Here is a 6,000-nt window from a genome sequence, read left to right as displayed (position 1 = left end):
CCTTCCCCCAGCTGTATATTCATCGGAGGATTTTGGAGAGGGCATAGCCTCTTGCTAAGAGAACTTCCAACCCCGCTCGCAGTAAATCCATGGAAAATTCTGTTTATCGAAAGGGCTGCTATCTCAGCCTCTGTAAATATGCTTTGCGGCTAAATCTGTAAGGGTCCTCGGGGTCATTCTCAGCGTATGCGACCCTTCGCGCTCACTTAAGTCCCCGTGATGTTTGAATATGTCATCAAATACCGAGTGTACCGAGGCAGCCGGCCACGATCTGTCAGGCTGCACAAACACCTTGCTTGCTCACAGAGCTATGTCTGACCAAAACCTTCACGCCCCACTCTCGAGTGACCTGTGAAGGGGAAACCTCTTCCCCTGGGCTTCCAACCCACCTGCCTACTCCCCCCCCCATGCCTATTTTGCTTTTTTGGGGGGAAGAACTGCATGCATGTTAATAACCAGATCCACAATTTAAGAGAACGTGTGCATGCATAACACGGAAATCAGCCTCGCTTAGTCCATTTGATCCTAGTCACTCCTACCAAGTAAATGGAAATGGGGTGGCAGTTGTGCAAAACCCCGTCTCGGTCACGTTTACTCGGAATCAAGTCCCCACTGCATTCCGCGGTGCTTACTCGTAGGTAAACGTGCATAGGATTGCAGCCTAGCGAACTTCCCCTATGGCCAGATCGCTTGACCACATTGGAATGGTCTCGTTTTACACGATGGGGCGATCTCACCCAGAGCTATTGTTCCTATGTCACCCCTGATCCGCGTGTGTGTGTTTGCTTATGTTTGGGTTCTGCAAAGCAAAAGATTTCCCAAAGAAATGCGAGACATTCGCGCAGTCCTCCTCTCCGAAAGCTGCGACCGGCTTGTCACTTCCATCACTAACAATCTGGTCCCGATCGTTCTGCTGGCGCGTTGGGGGCTGCTAGGCACTCAAGGGTCTCGCCAACAGCCGTCATCGGGGTGGGGGTGGAGTAGGGGGTGTGGAGAAGAGCGCCTGGCTCTCGAGTACTAATGCCGCGTTGAACGCCTCTGGAAGGATTTGGAGGAAAACAACGCCGCGTTCTCCACCAGCGAGCAGCAGGTTTGGGGGGCGCCCTGAGCGGCTCTCGGCTGGGCAGCGAAAGAGGCTGGTGGGGCGCTTTTCTGAACAGCGGCTTGACTGAACGCGTCCCCTGATTGAGCGCACCCCACTTCCCCCTCCGACGATGGTCTAGGGCCCCTTCCAGGTTGGGGTTCGGGCACTTTCTGCTTCTCCAACGGACAGCCCGATATGGACCCGCAGCTAGCCCAGCGCGCGCCTCTGTCTTTCCAAGGTAGGGCATTTCGCCGTTTCACCCGCTGCTTTTCAAGGAACGTCTGGCTCGCTCGTCTTTTGTTCCCATCCGCGTTAATGTAGATTATTTTCATTGCGCACATTGCACGACGAATCTCGTCTCTGCCCCGAACTTGACATTCGCTCACACTTCGGTAGTGCAGGCTCTGGATGGCCACGCATTGGCCTGGGGTGGGCGAAGAGGACGGGGGTCCTACACCTTTAGTCGTCTCCTAGGGAAAGAAGGGAGTTCCCAGGGATGGCTTGTCCCGCCGGTGGAAGACCCTCTTCTGCGACGCGGCTTTTGAAGGTGTAGAAGCTCTTCTGCATCTGCCTACCTTCCCTGTAAATCGCTTAATTCGGTTGTAGCTGGTTGCCAGTTTCCATCAGCCCACAGAGCCAGCATGGCCAATGGTCAGGGAACATGGGAGGTGTGCAACATCAAGGGGGCCACTCCTCTTGGGTCCCTAACCCTGACTTAATTTTCCAGTCAATTGATGTACTCAGGTCTGGAGGCAGCCAGACGTGTGAGTTAGCTAGGCTGCAGGGACGCAAGGGGGGTTATTTTGTAGTATTTCTAATGGTTCTATTTTCTGATTAATTTACATTCTCTTTATCTTTCTGCCAGCCGTTTGGGACATATAGTGAAAAGCAGGGTACACATTCTTTAAATAAGTAGGTAGATAAATGTGGAAAGTCCTTCCATCCAGATGTGTACTCTGAGAAGGCTCTTTCACACATGATGAACTTGTTGAAGTGCATGTGTGGAGGAGCCCACAGAAGCATCTTTCCCAAGAAGGGTTGGCGCTGGGAGAGCGAGAGGCAGTGGAGGTACTGAGATGCATGAAGGTTGGAAGGCGGGTGAAGGTAGAGAGGAGAACGGATGACAAAGAAGTTTGTCATTGCTGATGTTTATTCATGAAGGGGAGTACAATAAAATAGATGCAGAAGTTTAAATCAAAGTGGGAGTTTGGTGCTTCGAATGAGTTATGTATAGTAAAGGAAGGAAAAGGGAGTGCTAGATTCCAAAGCCAGTATCAAGGATTGGATCAAAATTTACAGGGCAACCTTAAACATTTCTACTCATAAATAATCCTCATTGAATGCAATGATACTGACTCACAAGTACATGGGGTTAGGATTGCAATCTTAGCTGTGTTTTAAATTGGTAATGTCTACACAGCCTAAGTCATTCTTTTTCTCCATTTGGATTGAAGCTGGTTTGGGGAAAAATGCACCAGAATGCAGTATTTCATAAGAAACAACAGGATAGGTGTAGATTGTAGCCACCATCCTGTCCTATGTGCACACACAACTTCCTAAACCATCGTTGGGAGTGTACTGGGTGTGCAGTAAACAGCAGTGTGTACATAGCCTTAGTTATGTTTATAGCAGACCCATTGAAATCAATGGGACTTTAAGATAGTCATGAATAACTTAGGCTGCAATACCCATTTATCTGACAGCAAATCCCATTGAATTCAGTGGGAATTCTGAAATTCCGGGGAAACAAGTCTGTTAAGTCCGCGCTGATTTTGATGGGTCTATTCTAAGCATTGAGTATGGATCCAGCTGCAAAACAAGTGTAGCACAGGTGCAAAAAGCACCACAGTTGATGTAAGGAAGATGTTTATGGACAATGCAATCCTTTCCACATTTACTCAGAAGTAAATTTCACTAAAGGTTATTCCCAAGTAAGTGTACATAGGATTGCAGACTTCAGTGCAGTGATAGAAAAAATGCAAAAAATAGCTTAGTTAACTTCTATATAGCATTTTTTTTCAGCCTTGCAGGAGGGGGTTATTATGCATAGGAGGAGTGGAGTAAAGTGCAGCCAAAGCATGAAAGATGGAAACCAGCAGGGGCTGGAATTAGATGCAACAAAGAAGTTAAACCCAATGCTTGGGTTCTGTGTACTGATGGGATCAGGCATTGAGATTTGGTTACAACTATAAAGTAAAATTGGGACTGGACAAGGAAGATAGAAGCATGGCAGAGTTGATGTGGGCAGACAAAATATGAACCGACAAGCTCCAGCCCCCCACCATAATGTAGGAAAATGTTTTCTGAACAGCCTCCCTAGTGCAGCAATGCTCCAGAAACGCATCTCTGTGCCCCTGTGGGTGCCTATCAGGGATGCCTTCAGAACAGTTATTGCAGAGGTCTTGAGAAAACACTTCTGGGAAGGTCAGATGGGACAGCTCTTGGGGGGGGGGGAGAGAGATGGTGACTGTCATTCCCTGGCTAAGCTCTAGTCAGAAACTCTATTAAATATCTCTCCCTCCAATAGATCGTGCTTACGTTCCGGTTAGATAGCCTTAATAGTGCTGCCTTGGCTGCTCTGGGGTTTTGCAGTCAAGAGCTCCAGGCATTCAGATCGAGGGACCATTTCCAGAGTTTTATGGTCATTCGGATGCCCTTGAATCAGCTACATTTTTGCCCCTGCTGCGCTTCCCTTTTTATCCATACCTCTAATTTTCTTTGGTAGCAAAGTTGTTGTTTTTTAAGTAAATCTCAGATCACATTTATAAATGGATTGGTTTGATTTCTAAGATGAGGGAAATGGAATCAGCCAGCATTGCCAATTCAAAATCAGCAGTTATTTCTTATCTTGGATAGACACAAAGGTTTATCAAGGCTATGCTTGTGTACATGAGCATAGTCAGATATTTGGTTGTGTCTAATTGAAGAGGCAAGGGTTCTTCCAGGGTCTCTCAAGCCTGCAACCAAACCGGAGGAGCCAGTCTGACTATTGCTGCTTAAGTGAGTCAGAACCATCACGAGTCTACTAGGCTCAAGTCCTGAACACATTTACCTGTGAATAAGTCCCATTGAATTGGAACAGCTGGGTGTTCCTGCATATGAAGCATGCTGTAGTATCATCCAAGTAGAACTTTAGGGCAGATGCCCAGGTCCTGTTAAGCAGGAAGGTCCCCAAATGCAGCAAGGTTAGTTTTCAATATGTTCCTAGAATCATAGAATTGTAGAGTTGGAAGGGACCCTGAGGATCATCTGGTCCAACCCCTGCAATGCAGTAATCTCAACTAAAGCACCCATGACAGATGACCACCCAACCTCTGCTTAAAAACCACCAAGAAAGTGAAGCCCACCATCAGAAAGATCTTCCTGATGTTTACTTGGGAGTCTCCTTTCTTGTAACTTGAAACCATTGGCTCAGGTCCTACTATCCAGAGCAGGGGGAAACAAGCTTGCTCCATCTTACATTTGACAGTCCTTTAGATATTTGACTATCACATCTCCCCTTAGTCTCCTCTTTACCAGGCTAAACATACCCATTCCCCCTCAACTGTTCCTCATAAACCTTGGTTTCCAGACCCTTTGTCATCTTGGTTGCCCTCCTCTGCACACATTCCAGTTTGTGAATCTCATTCTTAAATTGTGGCACCCAGATCTGGACACAGTACTCCAGGTGTGGTCTGATCAAGGAAGAATAGACCGGGACTATTACTTCCAATGATCAGAACACTATACTTCTCTTGATGTAGCCTAGAATAGCACTAGCTTTTTCTTTTGCTGCTGCATCAGAAGGTTGACTCATGTTAAGCTTGTGGTCTGCTAAGACCCCTAGATCCTTTTCTGCACCAATGAAAGCATGCTATGTACTACTGACCTGCGATCCATGACAATAGTTCAGCAGCTCAACTTCTTTTACCCAGATCTACTTCCCAACAGCCCTGAGGCAAGTTGCAGAGTCATAGTTTCTGTGGTAGGTACTCCTACAACAAAGGCAAGACCCACTGTGGAAGAGGATTTTTTCAGTACCATTCTAGTAATGTTCCAAATCTCTCCAAGTCCACCAGACCTTTTCATTGGAGCTCTCATGTTTTTCTAGGGAATATAGGAATGACATAGTATCTGCACTTCAAAAGTGCACATACCACATACGCATATATCAGCATTTCACTAAAGACTTCTTGGACTAGTCATTTGGTAAGGACACCCATAATTCTCTGCAGGAGAGCTCAGCTCCTTCTAAAAGAGAGGAATAGGGACCAGTGGTCCTTCATATTTTACTGGATTTCACCAGCACCAACCGGATAACCAATGGAAGTTTTAGCCTAGCAAAATCTGGAGAGCTATAGGTTTCCTCTCCATGCCCTAACAGTATTACAGTTCACCAAGTTCCCTAGTCAAAAGGAGTAACTGTTAAATTAGTTTAAGTCCACACCATGGATAAGCCTTCAAATGCTGTGGCTACTACCTTTCAGGCGAGAAATTCGGTGGTCTGAAGCTCCTGATGTGTTTCTAAACGAGACTAAGTTGCTTTGCTGCTGTTGAAGATACTGCCACAAAATAGTGTTTAAATGGTAATACACTGCAGAAATTGCCCAGTTATCCAAATGTCTCTTGCCTGGAACTTTCAGGCCATTCCCACAAATGATGCTTACATTGGCTTTTTTCATTTCCGGCATCAGGGATTCAAATGAAAATCTTCAGGCAGCCTAGAATGTGCATTCAGTTTGAAATTGGCTTCTATACTGCATGAAAAGACATTCACGAGTTATAGTTGCCGGTCTAAAAACTGCTCTTATAATTGAACTAGCACTGTGCAAAAGTGTCCATAATTTTTTGGGTGCAGAGTTATTAAAATCCATCTTGAACTCTACACGCTTTAGACTAGGGCCAATGCATGTGTAAGGAAAAGAACCTTCCTCATT

At 46.2% G+C, this 6,000-nt stretch overlaps 1 protein-coding gene across 1 annotated transcript in view; it reads left to right on the top strand.

The window, feature by feature from the left end:
- Positions 1 to 487: 487 nt before the first annotated feature.
- The window catches only part of CHRM2 (cholinergic receptor muscarinic 2), a 170,377-nt gene continuing 164,864 nt past the window's right edge, over positions 488 to 6,000 (top strand). Inside the window, exon 1 of the mRNA XM_082240576.1 lies at positions 488 to 1,322. The gene's annotated coding sequence lies outside the window, so the exon portion shown is untranslated. The remainder of the gene's footprint in view (positions 1,323 to 6,000) is intronic.

The sequence above is a fragment of the Podarcis vaucheri genome (assembly GCF_965113315.1).
Source record: "Podarcis vaucheri genome assembly, chromosome: 10".
In the NCBI taxonomy this organism is placed as follows: Eukaryota; Metazoa; Chordata; class Lepidosauria; order Squamata; family Lacertidae; genus Podarcis; species Podarcis vaucheri.
Note: the sequence above shows the minus strand (reverse complement) of the source record. Positions and strands in the feature narration are given on the sequence as shown.